The 20,548-nt window shown below is 39.1% G+C and overlaps 1 pseudogene; it reads left to right on the forward strand.

Moving 5' to 3' along the window:
• The first annotated feature begins 3,323 nt into the window (after window positions 1-3,323).
• LOC144648344 (uncharacterized) lies at window positions 3,324-4,947 on the forward strand (annotated as a pseudogene).
• Window positions 4,948-20,548: the final 15,601 nt, after the last annotated feature.

A 20,548-nucleotide genomic window follows, 5' to 3' on the forward strand; every position in this document is an offset into this window, starting at 1 on the left:
TTTGTGATGTATGCTAGTGTTTTTATATCTATCTTCATATATTTTTCATTGTGGATATTGTCTGGAACAGGGTCGCAAATTGAGCCGTTTTTCTCTGGAACAGGTCCAGAGTCTCAGCGACTCAGTGGCACACCCCTTTAGTAAATTTTAGGGAGTACCTCTTTCCCCCCCCCCCCCCGGGACACGGTAAAAAAAAGTAAGTAACAATATTAATATTTATAAAAAAAAATAAAACGAATATTATATTCTTAGCCTTAAAATTGTACAATGGCTTGAATTCAGGTTTCAATAAAGTGCAAAATAATTAACTGGGGTGCTGCGCTTTTAGGCTTGCCTAAATCTATATATTATCTATATATCCATAAAAAAGAGTCCGGAATAACTGGCATGTGATTGAGACGAGTCCTTCAAGTTAGTTGTTTACATTGTATTCGTCTTGCCAATACTTGTAGTCTACTCACCCAGTAAAATGAAGTACAATTGTAAGGAACTTTTGTATATGAATTAATGCACCAGGTATGTACTGTGTACCTGTGACAACTGTTACAAGACTTGGTAAACGACGACAGGAGTGATGACCATGAGCGTAAGACAAGGAGCGGGAGCCCAGCAACTGTGAACAAGAAGCCACAGAAACTTGTAAGGAACATCCAGATGGAGAATTCGATGTCGCCACTAATGCGATTATCACAGAATTCTACAACTATTTAGTGGATGTTGAGTGTGCTTAAAGGAATACCATACGAAGCCCAAGTAAGAAGTGTCACTCGCATGTGCGAGATTAAATCAACTGAGCAACAGGAACATCAAGAACTGCCTGCATACTGTTTGCGGTTACTCTGAGGCGGAGCCAGTCTTAAGGCCTGTGCCACATCTACATGTACTACAAGCTCCCCAGTACAAAATAATATAGCACCTAGTAAATGTGCTCATTAAAAATTATTCAAAGGCTTGCCCTGAAACCTTTAAGCCACCTAAAACACAGGCACCTGGAAATGTTGGCAGTGGACCATCAATTCATCCAGTGGATTCAAATGACAGCATCATGGTTGGCAATCCCCAGCATGGTATTTATGTAAGTCGGGCTAGCATGGAAAAAATTCCTCGTAAAGAGGCCAAGAACTATGCCCTCAAATTGTTTCAACTCCTGTTCAGCAGGGAGGAAGCTGAGACATGTAGCGTTGAAGGGAAAGGAGACATGCTGAAAAAGTTGAATCCAAACAGGATGAATGCATTACGAGAAAGTACAAAAACCCAGTTCCTAGCGAACCAGTCAAATGGGCAGAAATTGAGGCTTCCATCAATTGCAAATGTCGAAAAGTGAGGAATGGACGGTGTTTAACTTGGGCTTGAAGAACTATGAATTTGATGTCGCCACTAATGCGATTATCACAGAATTCTACAACTATTTAGTGGATGTTGAGGGTGCTTAAAGGAATACCATACAAAGCCCAAGTAAGAAGTGTCACTCGCATGTGCAAGATTAAATCAACTGAGCAACAGGAACATCAAGAACTGCCTGCATACTGTTTGCAGTATGTCACGGTAAACTGCATGTAAATGCTGTTAAACAACTTGCGTCATCCTCACTGGAAACAAATTAGGACGATGATACCACAAAGATTGTCAGTGACAAGTCTACACTGTGAGGTGCGAGATTGGTTACTCACGGATTTGCTGATTGATAACAGTGGAAGAAGTGAAAATAGGGCCAACATGACGACCAGGGAATTCAACGATGCTGTGCTTTACAAAGGTACAAATGACGACCCGGCAAGATACGAAGCTCTTGCAAAAGACCACAAGACGGCCAAAGTGTATGGTTCAGAGGGAAGGTATAGAGGTTACAGGAAAGATCTACACTACTACAATTAGAAAGTCCCTGGTTCTATGACGACTGTAATGTAAGTAAGAACAGTGAGCAGTCAGTTTCTCACAGCGGATTCTAATGTGGACAACATATTCATATCAATCAATGGCCTTGCATTGCTGTCATTTCAGGTGTCAACCTCCATGTTCAGGAACCTCCAGATTGAAGGTATAGAGGTTGAGGGAAAGATCTGCACTATTACCAATCAGAAAGTCCCTCACCACAGGTGTTCATGCTAACATGCCAGATCAGCAGGATCATTTGGTTGCGCTTACACAACACAAACCACAAACCCAGGCAAAGTACTACTGCGTAAACAACAAAGTTAACGAAACTGACTTAGGACGGCAAGAACTAAAGAATCTTGTTGCTATGAAAAACGTTAATTTCAATCTGGCAAAGAAGGAAACTATGGTGACGTAAGCGCCTTGGTTGACGCACTACTAAGTATACGAACTATTTCGAGAAGAACTGGATACGGGTGCCATTCAATAACAAGACATTGTTAAAAAGCTGAAGGAAATAAGTCTCTTTCAACGCGCACCCAAAAAGCAGTTGTTTTGAAGCTTCGTCGTATGAGACAGGAATGCATGGAGAATGTAGAACTTCCCACCGAGCAGATCACAAATAACGAGAAGGTTCTAAAGTTCCTTGACAACTGCCAAACAAATGCACCATAGACATAGAAAGCTGCTTCCCTCTTCAGTGAGTCTTTGCGCTTTTGGCACAAGTATTCAGACAAACAGACTTGCCATCTGACTAAATCAACAGAAGACCTAGTGACCAACAACGTGGTGAAGGAAGAGACTGTGTGGGAAAGAGTGACCAGTGATCCATGAGCTGTATAACTGTATAACATTACTGGAACTGAAAACGAAGAAGAAGTAAGAAAGCAAGTAATAAAAAGTAAACAATCGTTGAATGAAAAAAGAACATAAACAAGGCCTTATTATAGTTCTGAAATAGCATCTCGATCTGTGAAATACACAAAGTATTATTATAATAAGTATAAGTTTCAGCTAAAGTTACAATTAGTTAATGTCCTCTAAAACTCTGTGTTAACAAGAAAAATGATTCGGTTTAACTGTTACTTCTTTATCCATCATAAGAAATGACGAGAAAGAAGGTGGAATGGTCTTACATAACCCCCAGGCTTTCGGGCTAAAACTGCGAAATTCCCAAATGAATGATTATTTGCACAAGAGAATTTATTGAAAGAAAAAATAGAAAATGGACAGAAAGCCTTGGTACCATGTTTAAATGTTAATGTACCCGCCGAAGGGATTGTTCAACATACTTGATGTTTAATTTATATCATTTCTAATGCGTACAAACTCATACAAAGGACAGTAGATGTATTGTTATCATCCGCGAGGTGTCATCTCTCAAGCAGTCTAGTCTCCAAAAGTGTAAAAATCTTAGGTCGACAGTTTTTGTAAACAGTGGTAGACCAGGGGTGCTTACCATTTACACCGAAAAACCGGAATCTCCGGGTGGAAAATTAAATGGTACGCACCATTCAGTTCGGAACTTTTCGGGAAAAGTGGGCGGTCGTGTGAGGCGATCCACATTTCCCGCTCTTTTTGGGTTTCCCGGTCGGTGTGCGAACCATTTCAACTTCCCACTCTTTTCAAGATTTTTCTCGCAAGACAAAACAAAATGGCGGACCATGGGGGAAACGAAGGTGAGTTTGAAAACTGCTAAATAACATCTGTGAATGACCCATTTAAGTTAATATTACTAAGAGTTATTATGAGTCCCCTTCAATTAAAGCATTTTGATAGAAATAAAGACTGGCCTTTTCGCCTAAAATCTTAAAATGTTCAATGATTTCTAAGTATTCTCACAATTTCTGCCATCGTATCCGTACTAAAATTTCCCCTCGATCTTGTCAGTTTTATCAGCTTAGTTTTGTTCCCGACATTTCGCAGTGTATCATTTTCGGTGTTAAGGCTGTTAAGCTTAAGCCAAATCAAGCACAATTACATTCAAGAAAGACGCAAAAACATCAAACCGACAGGCCTAGGCCGCGAACCCTACAATATTTCTTTAAGTTCAAATTTAATACAACTTAAATTTAGACTTGATAACTTTAACCTCTGTAACTTTTAAGTTTGGTCTATGTCCTTGATTCGACTCTTTCTTTTAAAGGATGTTTTGTCATAATATTGATTATCAAGTCAAAAAAACTTCACGCTGCAGTTACAGGGAAGTTGAATGAGACTATGCTCACAAATAATTTGGAGCAGTATACTGGCACAGTGAACGCATATTCAATAAGTTGAAGGTTACATGTATATTGTTCAATTGAAGGAAGGTCGGTTATAAACATGCATGTTGATATAATAAATGGGGACATTTAATCTAATTATCATGCAAATCATACAGTACTGATTGACCAAAAGTAAAATTTAGCTTGTTTTAATTCATGTTTTTCTTTTTCTTCTTGAATGTTAAATAGGATCATCATCATCAACTAATCAGAATTTAGATCGATGAGAAGACAGACACGTTAATTTATTGATTTGTTGCTGGAAAGAGCACAAAGGTTTGTTTAACAATGGCAAAACCACAAAAAAGGAAGTATTCCAAAAAATCTCTGCAAGTTTCAACTCGAAAGCAGACTTGAAAGTTTCAGCAGATCAGTGTGCCCGAAAATGGGCAAAACTGGAAGCAAAACTTAAAGAGGTAACGGATCACAACAACAAAAGTGGTAATAGCCACAAAAATGGAAATATTACACTGACATACAAAATTGCATTGGCATGAATGCTGCAGTTAAGCCCACCTACACTCTGGAGTCCTCAGTAGTGCCAACTACTGAGGGCGATGAAAGTGATAGCTCCGCTGTTCATGATGGGCACGATGAGGACTCAGCTAGAACATCCCAAAAGAAGACCCACAAGAAAAGGCCAGCCAGAAAGAGGAAAAGCAGATCGTCTGCATCCGAGATGCTTTCATTCCTCCAGGAATACCAAGAGAAAAAAGAAGAAGTGGAAAACAAAAAAGTTAAGATGATGGAAGAGATGAATGTGGAAAAAAAATTGTTTTGGGCCAATTTCAGTGTTTGTTTTTAAGAGCACAAGATGATTTTTCTATTTGTTACATTATTTGATAGATGGATTGCAATGCAGTGTTAGCTGCCGACAAAAAGACATTATGTGCCATGAAAATAATAATAATAATAATAATAATCATTTCTATAGCACTATTTAGCTAGTCTTTCATAGCGCTTTACAATCACTATGCTAAAATATAAAAATAAAATATAAAAATACCTAACTAAATTAATCTATTGAGCTAAAATATCTATACATGCAGAGAGTGAAGTTTTAAAAGTTAAAAATTTAAAAACTAAAAATATCATGATTATTTAACTGGACTTAAAGTAAACGTGTATAAGAAATAAAAATTAAATGTCATAAGCTTCTTTAAAAAGATAAGTTTTTAGGTTCTTCTTAAAAATGTCTTCTGATGCTGATTTTCGGATGCTCAGTGGCAGGTTGTTCCACAGCCTTGGCGCAGCAGTGCTGAACGCCCGGTCTCCATAGGTCTTGAGTTTAGCCATGGGCTCAGTTAGCAGTTCTTGGCCACTGGAACGTAGTGACGGAGAGAACGTTCTAAAACTTAGCATGCTAGAAACATAGGATGGTGTTTTGTCGTTGAGTATGCTTTGTAGACTATTAACAGTAGTTTAAAAATAATACGGAATTGTACGGGTAGCCAGTGTAGCTTAAACATTATTGGGGTAATATAATCATATTTTCTTGTTAACGTGACAATGCGAGCAGCTGTATTTTGAACACGCTGTAATTTACAAATTAACTTTTTCGGAATACCATACAGAATTGAGTTGCAATAGTCGAGCTTGGAACCAATTAAAGCGTGAATGAGAATTTCCGCAGAGTCCTGAGTGAGATATTTGCGAATCTTTGATATGTTCCTGAGATGGTAATTTGCCTCATTGCATATCTTTTTCACATGTTGTTCCATACAAAGGCAATTGTCAATGATGACTCCTAGGTTGTGTGCAGAAGACTTAGGGGCAATGTACTCATCTCCAACCCGAATATGTTCAAGATCAGGGCAATGTCGAAATTTGTAGCTAATGACGACTAGTTCAGTTTTGTCCTGGTTAAGTTTCAATAAGTTGTTACACATCCAACGATCTATTTCTTCAACACAGCGTTCAACACGCAACTTTGCTTCTTCAAGGTCAACACAGCAATCAGTCTTGAAGGATATATAAAGTTGCGTGTCATCAGCATACAGATGATATAGCAAGTTGTGCTGCTTGATGATATCAGCAATCGGTGCAGTGTAGATGAGGTACAGCAGTGGGCCCAGTACTGACCCCTGAGGTACCCCGTGAAGCAAGGGTCGATTTGACGACAGGCCTTCCTCTACTTTAACAAACTGTTTACGTGAAGTTAGGTAAGACTTAAACCGGGCCAATGCAGTTCCTTTCACTCCAAAACGATTTGAGAGTCTAGATATTAGTATTGCATGATCAACCGTATCAAATGCTGCAGAAAGGTCTAATAACAGCAATATGACCGATTTGTTTTTAACAAGAGCACACGAGATGTCATTTTGTACTCTAAGAAGTGCTGTTCCAGTTGAGTGAAATTCCTTGTATGCTGACTGAAACGTCTCGTCAAGGTGGTTGGTCATAACATGTTTCGTTAGCTGAACTGCTGCACACTTTTCCACCAGTTTAGAAATAAACTTTAAATTTGAGATTGGTCGAAAGTTTGAAAGCTGCTTGAAGTCGGCAGTTGGTTTCTTTAAGGTTGGTGAAAGCGAAGCAATCTTTAGGGCATCAGGCATCATACCAGTTGCTAATGACGAATTAACAATCCTGGTGATAGCAGGAAGGAGTATAGAGAAGCAGCTCTTAATAATAGATGCCGGAAGCGGATCAAGAAAACAGGACTTGCTTAGAGGCTTATAAGCAAATTCTTTGACATCCTCTTGACTGACCTCGTGAAAGTTGTTTAATTCAGCAGCAATTGTAGGCAATTTATCATCATCAGCTAGCAATAGATTTCTGTTTCTCGCTACAAGGACGGTGGGAATCTTTTCAACTTTGGCAGTGAAAAAGTCAGCAAATGAATCAGCTAGTAAAGCATTGCTACGGGAAGGCGGGTATCGTGTCTCATGGGACTTCTGCATAAGCTTGTTTACAGTCCTAAACAGCATCCCTTGGTCTGAAGAATGATCATTAATAAGTGATGTGTAATAAGTAGATTTAAGGGAACCAAAGGTGACCTGTTAGCACTAAAGGCATTTTGTGAGGGAAAGGAAGAAAGCAGATCTAGCCTAATTGCTGAAGGGATCCTATTATAATTCTACAAATGCTGGTGGGTCAAGAAGTTCAAAGAAAAGAAAAGTGGGGGAACCGAAAAAAGTGGAACAAAAGCGAAAGCGGGTGGAGATTGGATGGATTCATCGTCAGAGCTCTGAAGAGAAGTTCACTATGATTCGCAGCAAGGTGGTAGAATAAAAAAAAGTCGCGGATAAAAAAGAGGTCGTGAGGAAAAAAAGAAGTCGCGAAGAAAAAAAAAGTCACCAATGGAAAAAAGAAGTAGCAATAAAAAAAAGAACTTGTGAAGAAAAAAAAAGTCTATGTCCCTTCCAGGCAACCGTACAAGATACAGTCATGTCTGTCATCAAATTAGGTGCCTAGTTTTAATATGAACCAAACTCAGGCTGAAATGCTCGTGCAAATGTTTCCCCAGTATTATAGGGAGGGAATCCTGGGGGCCTTTAAATTATTATATGTACGACACTGTGGATTTGCTTTTAAAGCTTCTGCCCAAGCAGAGCAGAAAGCAGCAAGATTCTACTGTACTTTCATTTTCTCAGACTGCATCTGTTGCTGTGGACAATATTCCAAATACCCAGGTAAACCCTTTTGCAATCGACTTGGGGTCCACATCAGGGACTGTTGTTACTGGAAGGAAGCATCGCTTTTGTAAGAAGTGTAGGCACCATGTGCTTTCAAAAGATGCCTTGATACTCATCTGTCGGCCAAAACCCTTCCTGTGGATATCCAGTGCCCCAAAATCTACAGATGAAAGGCAGTAATTAGAGCAATTTTTGTTTGACCTTAACTGATTTCTTGAGTGTTTTTATTTGTTTCATCTGTCAGTTAATTGAAAGGATAAATTTTCTTGCTAAAAATATCCTTAAATTGAGTGAGCCTTATTTGACTGACCTACTGGAATGCAGCAAAGCAAGTTTGTTAGCTGTATATGTGCATTTGCACATAATCCATACATTTTTTTCCCCTACACTAAGCAAACAAACAAACAAACAAACTAAAATCAGCATGCATTTGCTTTCATCCATTTGCTAAAACAAAGTTTGTCTGTGTCCACGTACAATCACTACAAGGTCACAAAAATCGCTCTAATGAAATAAGCCAATGGTGTTTGTTTGTTGTTGTTTTTTTTTGGGGGGGGGGGGCAGCATTGATATACCCAGTGGCGGTTGTTTAGGTCCAAGGTGTGAAGTGTCATGAGCTGTTGGAGACAGGAGAGGGCAGTTCTTATGCTTCAACAGCACTCCTCGATCGCCTGCAAGTTCGTCCTTATCAACGCCAAGTACACCAAATTGAAATGATGCTGAAAGCGGTTACCAAGCAAGTTGAAATATTTAAAGTGCAAGTGAGTTCTACCTTTGGGGACTTTTGCTAAAACACCAAAGTAACTAAAGTAGACAAGCATCAAGTACTCTCTTTGGAAAACCTGCACAGCATGCAGTGGTTTGCCAAGTATGCCCACCTAAAAGAAATTGAAACGGAAGATATGGTCACTAAGGATATCCCAAGGCTGTGCTCTAAGAAAAATTACAAGGAGCCCAAACGTTTCAAACTATGAGATCCAGGGTGCCCAGCATAAAGCGTATATGAAAGAAATAAGACTATCAAGTCGCCCAAAGGCAAAAGTTAGTCGCCTGAGGCACCCGGGCACCCTTAGAGCACAGCCCTGTATCCTACCAGTGCATCTCATCTTGGGAGCCATTGACTACACGAAAAACAAGACCGAGACTGCACCTTGTGGTGGAGCCCTTGGTGAGCCTACAGGAGAGAAGACCAAGCTCGGTTGGACCGTAATGTCCCCTGGAAAGGAAGTGGATTTATCTCCAATGTTCTTCACACAGACCTCACATGTAGACTGGTAGTTTGTGCAAACTGGATGTATTGGGGCTGGTAGATGCTTCCACTAGGGACCAAGCAGAGTTTATTTAGAGTTCAAAGGGCAGTTTTCACCACCACTACAGAACCAATTGAGGAGTTCTTTGGTTCCTGCTCGCTTCCACCCCGTTGCTATTGCAGGAGATATCAAACAGGCCTTTCTTCAGTTCAGAATCCGAAAAGAAGACCACAACACATTCAGATTTTATTGGTTAAAAGATAGGAACAACAGTCACACAGTAGAAGCACTAAGGTTTACCAGGGCCCTCTTTGGCCTCACCTGTTTTGCCATTTCTCTTTGGGGGAGTTGTGCAAAGTCTTCTGGAAAGCTGCAGAGGGAAGTACCCAAAAATTGTTTGTGAAATTGAGAAGAGCCTCTACGTAGATGATCTCATCAGTGGAGGGCCCACTCGAGCGTGGGCAGAAATAATCATGGAGATATTTGCTTAGGGGACATTTGAGTTGCACAAATGGAACACATGGTGATCACTTAACGCTCCAAGCAGCAGCTGATATATTTAATATACAAATCGTTGTGCATTCCACTCTCGGTGCAACGGCTACGCAGACGATTTCCCCTACGAATGGCTGTCCCATTGCGACATTTTATCTAGGTCACTTCGCTGAGGGAGCTGGAGAGTATTATGTGTGCTTGGCAGACAAAACAATTTCTGATCGCTCCGACACAGAGTACAATTGTCTTTCCCCCGTCCAAGATGAACAGTCCGATTTAGGTAGCAGATCAGGTTTAAATGCACCAGGGAAACAGTCCCAGAGCGATGCAGATCAATACGCTCCTGACATCATTACAACCCATGGTAACCGAACCCGTTTAGATGAAAATGAAGAGCAAGATACAAATAACCAATGTGGATATGAACAGCAGGGAAACGATCGTGCAAGTCAGTTTAACGAGTGTAATGCAGACTATGGTGCTGACATTAATCCTGATGTTTTGGAGGACATTACAGAAACAACAGCCTGGGGAAGTTCTCCAGAAATGCGAAGTTCTGAGCCGCCCTAAACAGAGTGTCCCCCCGTCCAAGATGAACAGTCCGAATTGGATGGGGCGGATCAGTCCCATACCAAAACAGATCGACACGCTCCAGACGTCAACACAGCCCATGGTGACCGAACCGGATTGCATGAGAATGGAGAGCAAGATACCAATAACGAATGTGGATATGAACAGCAGGAAAATGCTCATGCAAGTCAGTCAAACGGGTGTAATACAGACTATGGTTCTTTCCTTAATCCTGATGTTTTGGAGAACATTATAGAAACAACAGTGGGGAGATATCCACACATGCGGCAGACCCTGAGAGCTGTTTCCAGGTTTTTCAAACGGATTGTCGACAACATACAACATGTACCTTATCCACAAATTTACCTCCCAGAGCTAGCAGATGTTGCCGACATACACCATCTAAGTGTACGAAAAATAATAAACATAAAGGGAAAGAACAGTGAAGCAGTAATCGCTCTAAAACACATAATAAATGCTAAGAACTGGACAAATCCTTGGATTCCCTTTGTAGCTTACGGCTATGGGTGGTACGGCATCTCCAAGATTTACTGGAGAACCCACAATTAAAAGAGCCTTGAAATAGTTTAAACTTTCAGTTTACATTTTCAAGTTACATTTTTCCTTCCTCAGAGTTGCAGTCAGATTTCGTTTGAAATAAGATTCGCATCAATTTAATATATACTATCGAATTAGGTAGACTGTTTTTTCAGAGACGTGCAAAACAGTTGCCGTTGGTGACAAAGACGTGTGTTTTGGGTCACGTGGGTTACAGCTGTCAAATGAAAAGGTAAACGCACGTGAGCACATTTCCTTTGCTGACCTTTGCTCGTTGTCTCGCTCGCGCTTCAACCAGTTACGAGTACAAAATATCAGCAGTCGATCTTTCGCTTTCGTTACTACAAGTACAACATGATTCAGTTGAAAGTTTTTATAACATTTCTTTTTCCGAAGATAGGTGTGAAATAATAACGACCGATGAGAACAAGGTGGCTACCTTCGATGATCTGATGCAAATCTTACGGAGGAAATTAGAGTGTCTTCAATTTATTCCAGATGATGAATTGCGAATCCAGTACAAAGACGACAAAGATACCTTCGTCAACTTGAGACTTGGAGATTCGTTTCTTGATGCCTTAAGATGTTCCCAAGCAGTTTCAGGAACAACATTCAGAAGGCTCAAAATCAAAATAAACTGGCAGCCCAAGTCAACTACGGAATTAATATCTTGCAAGCGACGTGAGATTGCTGAACGAAATGTTACTGGTGCAGAATCGAAAAAGCAACTCTTATTTAATGCGGAGGAATGCAATTCCTCAACGTCAACATTTACTGGAATAAATATGCCAGGCTCTAGTGAATGCTCTTTCACAGACAGCGCGTTTAACTGCAGATTACCGCCACGTAACAACAATGAGCTTGAGTTATAAACGCACGGCCTGATACATCTGTAAACTTTCCAAACACCAAACAACCGAAAATACAATAGCTGGTGTTTGTGTTTCAATTAAAAAGTTAAAAGAGACGAGTAGCAGGGTTTAATTCCCGTTCTTATGTTACAATAGAACGTGACCTTTGTGTTTTCGCGCATTCTTCAGTTTGCAATATGTCGGATCCAAACTTTCCCTTTTGCTACCCTCCGGGTTATTTTTTCCACAACTTATATGAGTCGTATCCGTATCAGAATTCCCCGTTGACCCAAGCTTCTACTAGTTCTCCGCCAGGAGTCCCAGGACAAGTCAATGGCAGTCCGAGGCAGGAAGCAGTGGCAGTGGAGCTAGCACTCCAACAAACGCGGGGATTGCCAGCACGTCCAGTGGGTCCACTTCAACTGGAAGAAATAAGAAGCAGGGCAAGACTACGACACAAGACAGATGGACAGAGGAACAAGTGAAATACCTTGTTGATCTGTGGGAGGAAAATATTTTGAGGCTGGAGAGCCAACAGGGAAGGAAAGTGTGTGTCAAACGATGAATCGGTGGGTTGAGGGAGAACCCAAAAGTATGGATGCCTAGCGTGATTTCGTCTTTGCCTTCTAACCTTGTACAGTCAGAGAAAAGCTTGCCCCTCTAGTTGTATTTGGGCAAGAGACAAAATAATCAGCATCATCCTCAGCTAAGCATACATCTGAAAATGTAGGGGAAATGCTGCAGCTACAAAAAGCAGAAAACGTCTTGGGATCATGTTGTTAGACTCTTGTTATGAAATATGATTTCCCGCCAAGTACTGCAAAGTTCACAAGTTGCCGAAATGTAAACATTTCGGCTTTGTCAAATGTAAACAAAACGCTAGGGCGATAGCGTATGCACAACAGACAAATTGTTGGCGGACAAACTTTAGCAAAATCCTGTGGAGTTTGCCTTGGGACATTTGAAATGTCTGGCTCTGATGCGATTCGGCCCTAAGAGGGTTGAATGATTCTACCTAGACTAAGTTTTGTTGTTGTATTTGTGTTTTCTTACTACTTTTGACAATCTTCAGTTTTCTTTTTGTCTAACTACCGGTTGTTTCTTGCATACATTGTACATGTCCAAGTACATGTACATGTAGTGGTCGGGAACGTTTAGATAAAAATTCTCACAGGACCATTTCTTTGGTATTTTTTTTTCTATTTTCTCAAGATTATGAAAGTGAGTACAGTCAAAAAAAAAAACACAACCTTTTTTGAAAAAATGTCAACTTGATAGAGAAGCTGTCCCAAATGCTCCCCCGTTTAAAATTTATATGGCTAATGCCGTTTACGCCTGTACTAAAAGAAATGGTGAAGTAGCCTGCTCCCGATGTCACACTTCAGTCTCCAGAGAAAGACATGTACCTACAACTCTTTGATCCGAGAAATGTTACTCTGGAGTACAGTGGAGCTTCAGGAATCACAAAGGCCTTTTAATTGGAGTCCGTGTGACTCTTGGTAGTTACTGTGTATGTGAGACAGCTGTTGAATATTTTTTATTAACAGTTCCTTGATGTACGCTTGTTAAGATGAGTTGTGTCAGACAATTAAGACGGATTGTTTATTGTTGTGTTTAAAAATAGGTACAAAAATGTTATGTAGTTGAAATGGTTTGCTTTTTGAATTGAATTTTTTGAATTGTTTTTTTTTTTGGTAGGGGAGAAAACAGTACAAGTATCTCACAGAGATCAAATTTGTGAAGAAGGGAAATTCATAAGTTCCCTGGACCTACTTCTTGAGTTGCTTATTGGGTGTTGTTCATTTCCTGGTTGCTTAAAGGTAACAAAAGTAAAGTTTCATTTTCTCAGGATGACAGTTGTTGTAAACAGCTCCTGAGCATGTTATCATAAACATAGCTTCTGGGGTATGCACAGGCGCAGAGGGTGGTGACACGAATTTTGGACTGAAGCGAAGCTTCCGTCCTCTATCAGCCTTTCCTCGGTTGACTGACAATTTTCTGCAATTATTCACACAAATTAGCACAGAAACAAAACTCTAGTTCTATTATGATGATGAACGCAAGAATATGCATGTCCAGTTTGGTTACCTCACCTATTCAAAGTTAAATGAGCTATCAAAAAAGTACCAAGAGCATCAAGAATTACTCGGTGAAAAACCTGTGTCATAAAAAGAAAAGTGAAACACACTTCAGCATCAAAGAGGGTATAACTGTCCTTAGTTTGTAGGCGTGGAGCGTGGTGCAATTTGTGGAACTGTAATGGTGCTACCGCTGACCATATAAATTTCACTGTCAACAAGCTTAATGGCATAAACGTCAACAACTATTTTCCCAAAGGGTCAGAAGTGAACCATTTCGCAAATTACAGATCGGCTTTTTCAGAGAACAAGTTCTCCTTACGTGACAGACTTATGCATTACTGCTTTTCTTTTTCTTCTTTCGTTACCAAGATGATGGGGCAGATGTTACTGTTTTTCTTACTGCCTTGTAAAAAACAGCTGTCAAAAGCTGATCTGTAATTTGCAAAACAAAGCACTTATAACCTTTTTGCTCAGAGGTTTTGGGCAGAAATAATGTCTGCATCAAGTTGTATTTAGGAGTGTGAAGAAATAAGTTACATGACAGTCTACAAAGAGCTTGTTTTGCAAAATACAGATCTTGGAATTGATAAATTCTGCACTTATGGTGTTTTATTCCTCTTTTAGTTTATCACAAAAAGAAATTTGACTGTTGCAATACTTGATATACTATAAAATGTTTTTACTGTGGCCAGCACTGGTCATAAAATGCTGTCCAATCCCTTCATTTTTTCAACCTCTTGTTTCCAGGGCACCACTTTCTACTTTGACAAAATCCTTGTCAGTGACTTTACTTGCTAAGATTTATCGCTAAATCAGTGATATCTCTGTGGGGGCGGGCCCCCCCTTGCTCCTAAGGTTTTTGTAGATTGTTCATTAGAGCCTGGGACCAGCAAAAGGGCCTAGTTTTAAATGGACTGTGTCACAGATTTTAGCTACATTTAGGCATGGAAAATGACCACCAAAGCGCCATAGACGTGCCCATGAACCAAGCTGAATTTCACTGCGATTTCTAAGAGGTCTCAAGAACAAGAGCAGCATGTTGAAAAAGATTGTCTTTTTAAAAGGATTTTGTCGATTCTTATACCGAAGTCCTCAAAGCTGCATCACTATGTCAAAAAGGTTAGAAAGCTTTATAATACACGTCATATTTATGTAATCATAAACACGATCAAAAGATATTTTATTTAATAAAAGTTACTGTACCCAAGAAAACTTATTTGTTGTCTTTCAGTAGTCAGCTTTATTACGTGATAATGAAACTTAAGTGTAAAGCATGTTGATATTTATCATTGTTTTCTTGTAACAGTGAAAGTTATATGACTAATTATTTGAATTTCAAACTAAGTACATACATGCTCCTATTAAGCTCACTTAATTTACCTACACTCAAGCAAAAGATAAAATTATCGTCAATGACATGACTAACATTAGTACTCCACAACAGAGTAAATATTCATTTGTTGGATTGCAGACTAGATTATTATTAAGTTCGAAAGCAAAAAGGATGCTGCTCAGTCCACGGAAGAAATCACCAGTAAAAAAGCACAAGTGGACTTGCCGAGAGGAGCAAGGACTTGTAGAGTTTGTTGGCTTTGCCAAAATGGATCCCTCTTTCTGGAGTGAGGCCCAATTTAATAAACCTCCAGACTGGCCAGCATTTACGAAAAACCACAATTACTGGGCAAGTGCTGTCCAGCATATACAACAAACAACTTCTTTCAATATTCTTTTAACTAGTAAATATGAAAGCTTGAGTTAACTCAATTAGAACGACCTTGTTGTACTTATACACTGTGCTCATGACACCACCAATTTTATAACTTCTTATTTGATATTCATTTTAGTTAGTTAATTATTGAATTATAAGACACATTATTCATTCAAAATATTTCTCTGTTTCTGATTGGCTTTCAATCCCTGGTTATTTCCAGCTTACCGGCTAGCACCAACCAAGTTTGGAAGAAGGTTCTATTATACGACAACTGACGTCATTTTTTAATGATGTCAATTGTTCTACATCAAAAATTAACCGATCACAACCTGTTCCCCCGGGGGGGTTCCCACAGCATTAAATGATCGCAACTTGTGTAGTATGACGAGCAGAAAAATACCAACTTATTAGAGGACAAGGACAGTTTGAACACGAAAAAGGCAACAGAGGTGAGTCAAACGATCACGGAACACAGCAAGATAACCTTAGCTCTTTTTTGCAGAACAAAGCATAAAAGGATTATTGTTAAAGTACATGGCTCAGAATGCATCGCTGGAACAGTTGCAGGCTTGCGGCCTGAGTAACATCGCCTTGCAACTAGAATTTCAACGTCTGGTCAAAAAGAAATCGCTAGCCGACAGTTCAGGTGGTGATACTAACATAGTTAGCTTGTCCCCCTCTCTGACCTCAACTTGTATGTTAAGTAATGACTCCAGAGCAGATTCTAGTCTCAGTGGCCGCGAGCCATCATGAAAAGACAAAAACTATGAGCCTTCTTGATGCAAAATTTACAAGGCAAAGTAAGTTGGAGTCCTATACGTTTTATTTTATTAATTATATATATTTAGCTTGACTGTCTGCATTCAAGAAATAAGCAATCAAAGAATAGAAAATGCAGGTAAAGAATAGAAATGTGCTATAAATGTTGGCAGAAATATCTCAACATTTTTGCTTTCAATTAGTTGGGAAGAACGGCGGCAATAAACAATTGACACATGGACAACACATTGGCCACTGTGGTATGGCCACTGCAACGGAGTTTTTAAAATAGAAGAACATGTGCGTGTGTGGTACAGTTGCTGATCAACATGTCTCATCAAAATATATACAAGAAAGGTGTGATAAAAAGAAAATAATGAAAAACAAGGAAACACCTCTGCTACTAAGCATGCTGACAATAACTCAAAGCCCATTCCAAGCCAATATTGTATTCTTCTTTTTAAAAAAATAGCCTCTTAATTAGCACATTTTTACTTCGCTTTTGTTTTTCATTATTTTCTTTTTATCACACCTTTCTTGTATATATTTATCCATTTTGTATTCAATTTTTTTATCCGTCGAAGGCTGTAGAGCGACAGTCGAAAGCTCATTGTTTTTAATATTTTTAGCCAGTGAACGTTTGTTTTTATTATGTCTAATCCTGGCTGCGCTTCAATCTTTAAGTCTGTCTTAGTGTCGGCAAACTCAAACGAACTAAGTAGATCTTAAGTCTGTTGCAACATGACTTAAAGCTTGCTTAGGAAACCTGATAGCAAAAAAATCAAAAGCTCGCAGAGTTTTATCAGATACAAGTTCCCGCGCTGTAGGCACGAAAGCCCTAAAAGATCACGGCACGGCCACTTCTCATGAACAAGAATCAATTCTGAACATGTATCGCCGAGAAGAAGACACTTTTGAAGGGGCAGCACACAATTACACTACGGACTTTTCTCCTTATGCAACGTAAGTCGAGTGGCTTTGAGTGTTTATTCTTTTTTATTCTTTTACGCTTATGCCATTTTCTTTTCTTATGACATTACTTTTCCAAACAGGTCTGAAGCACGACTCCCGCATGTTTTTAATTCAGCCACACCACCACAATTTAGTCGGTCTCCTTCACCATTTATGCCACCATTTGGACTGTACTTTCCACCGATGATGGCTCCCGTGCCAGCTCCTACAGATCTTGCCAGTGACTCAAGTCCGTCTTCGGAAGGGTTGAAGCGAACGAGGACTGACTGGAACAGAGAGGAAACAAGCATTCTGCTCGAGAATTGATGTTCCCTCTACGATTCCCTGAAATCTGCTTCTACCAAACAGAAAAAAGTCCTTTGGAGTCAAATCCTGAATAAGTTTCTCAGCAAGAACAGCGGCAATAATATTTATCGCTAAATCAGTTGAATGGTAAGGTAAGGTAGGTAAAACTTTATTTTGACACGATAATAATAAAAGCTTAAAGCTTGTGGGGTCGTGTATTTAAATTAACTAAGCTAAGATTAAAATTACAATTCTTATATTTACAGTAAAATTAATTATTTAATTAAATACTAACTAGACTGTTGCTATGTATACTAAATGATTACAATAAACTAACTAAAAACTAATTATATATAAAATCACTGTGTCTGTGGCGGGTTGTTGAAGCTGACAGCTGCTGCAGATTGTGACTTAGATGCTGGGCCGCCAGCTGCGAAAAAAACAAGATCTGCTGCTCCTAAGGTTTGTGTAGATTGTTCATTAGAGCCTGGGACCAGCAAAAGGGCCTAGTTTTAAATGGACTGTGTCACAGATTTTAGCTAAATTTAGGCATGGAAAATGACCACCAAAGCGCCATAGACGTGCCCATGAACCAAGCTTAATTTCACTGCGATTTCTAAGAGGTCTCAAGAACAAGAGCAGCATGTTGAAAAAGATTGTCTTCTTAAAAGGATTTTGTCGATTCTTATACCGAAGTCCTCAAAGCTGCATCACTATGTCAAAAAGGTTAGAAAGCTTTATAATACACGTCATATTTATGTAATCATAAAAATGATCAAAAGATATTTTATTTAATAAAAGTTACTGTACCCAAGAAAACTTATTTGTTGTCTTTCAGTAGTCAGCTTTATTACGTGATAATGAAACTTAGGTGTAAAGCATGTTGATATTTATCATTGTTTTCTTGTAACAGTGAAAGTTATATGACTAATTATTTGAATTTCAAACTAAGTACATACATGCTCCTATTAAGCTCACTTACTTTACCTACACTCAAGCAAAAGATAAAATTATCGTCAATGACATGACTAACATTAGTACTCCACAACAGAGTAAATATTCATTTGTTGGATTGCAGACTAGATAATTATTAAGTTCGAAAGCAAAAAGGATGCTGCTCAGTCCACGGAAGAAATCACCAGTAAAAAAGCACAAGTGGACTTGCCGAGAGGAGCAAGGACTTGTAGAGTTTGTTGGCTTTGCCAAAATGGATCCCTCTTTCTGGAGTGAGGCCCAATTTAATAAACCTCCAGACTGGCCAGCATTTACGAAAAACCACAATTACTGGGCAAGTGCTGTCCAGCATATACAACAAACAACTTCTTTCAATATTCTTTTAACTAGTAAATATGAAAGCTCGAGTTAACTCAATTAGAACGACCTTGTTGTACTTATACACTGTGCTCATGACACCACCAATTTTATAACTTCTTATTTGATATTCATTTTAGTTAGTTAATTATTGAATTATAAGACACATTATTCATTCAAAATATTTCTCTGTTTCTGATTGGCTTTCAATCCCTGGTTATTTCCAGCTTACCGGCTAGCACCAACCAAGTTTGGAAGAAGGTTCTATTATACGACAACTGACGTCATTTTTTAATGATGTCAATTGTTCTACATCAAAAATTAACCGATCACAACCTGGTTCCCACAGCATTAAATGATCGCAACTTGTGTAGTATGACGAGCAGAAAAATACCAAATTATTAGAGGACAAGGACAGTTTGAACACGAAAAAGGCAACAGAGGTGAGTCAAACGATCACGGAACACAGCAAGATAACCGTAGCTCTTTTTTGCAGAACAAAGCATAAAAGGATTATCGTTAAAGTACATGGCTCAGAATGCATCGCTGGAACAGTTGCAGGCTTGCAGCCTGAGTAACATCGCCTCGCAACTAGAATTCCAACGTCTGGTCAAAAGAAATCGCTAGCCGACAGTTCAGGTGGTGATACTGACATAGTTAGCTTGTCCCCCTCTCTGACCTCAACTTGTATGTTGAGTAATGACTCCAGAGCAGATTCTAGTCTCAGTGGCCGCGAGCCATCATGAAAAGACAAAAAATATGAGCCTTCTTGATGCAAAATTTACAAGGCAAAGTAAGTTGGAGTCCTATACGTTTTATTTTATTAATTATATATATTTAGCTTGACTGTCTGCATTCAAGAAATAAGCACTTTTCATATTATAAGAAATGCAGGTAAAGAATAGAAATGTGCTATAAATGTTGGCAGAAATATCTCAACATTTTTGCTTTCAATTCGTTGGGAAGAACGGCGGCAATAAACAATTGACACATGGACAACACATTGGCCACTGTGGTATGGCCACTGCAACGGAGTTTTTAAAATAGAAGAACATGTGCGTGTGTGGTACAGTTGCTCATCAACATGTCTCATCAAAATATATACAAGAAAGGTGTGATAAAAAGAAAATAATGAAAAACAATGAAACACCTCTGCTACTAAGCATGCTGACAATAACTCAAAGCCCATTCCAAGCCAATATTGTATTCTTCTTTTTAAAAAAATAGCCTCTTAATTAGCACATTTTTACTTCGCTTTTGTTTTTCATTATTTTCTTTTTATCACACCTTTCTTGTATATATTTTATCCATTTTGTATTCAATTTTTTTATCCGTCGAAGGCTGTAGAGCGACAGTCGAAAGCTCTTTGTTTTTAATATTTTTAGCCAGTGAACGTTTGTTTTTATTATGTCTAATCCTGGCTGCGTTTCAATCTTTAATTCTGTCTTAGTGTCGGCAAACTCAAACGAGCTAAGTAGATCTTAAGTCTGTTGCAACATGACTTAAAGCTTGCTTAGGAAACCTGATAGCAAAAAAATCAAAAGCTCGCAGAGTTTTATCAGATACAAGTTCCCGCGCTGTAGGCACGAAAGCCCTAAAAGATCACGGCACGCCACTTCTCATGAACAAGAATCAATTCTGAACATGTATCGCCGAGAAGAAGACACTTTTGAAGGGGCAGCACACAATTACACTACGGACTTTTCTCCTTATGCAACGTAAGTCGAGTGGCTTTGAGTGTTTATTCTTTTTTATTCTTTTACGCTTATGCCATTTTCTTTTCTTATGACATTACTTTTCCAAACAGGTCTGAAGCACGACTCCCGCATGTTTTTAATTCAGCCACACCACCACAATTTAGTCGGTCTCCTTCACCATTTATGCCACTATTTGGACTGTACTTTCCACCGATGATGGCTCCCGTG

The sequence above is a fragment of the Oculina patagonica genome, chromosome 4, assembly GCF_052425735.1.
Source record: "Oculina patagonica isolate OP01 chromosome 4, crgOcupat, whole genome shotgun sequence".
In the NCBI taxonomy this organism is placed as follows: Eukaryota; Metazoa; Cnidaria; class Anthozoa; order Scleractinia; family Oculinidae; genus Oculina; species Oculina patagonica.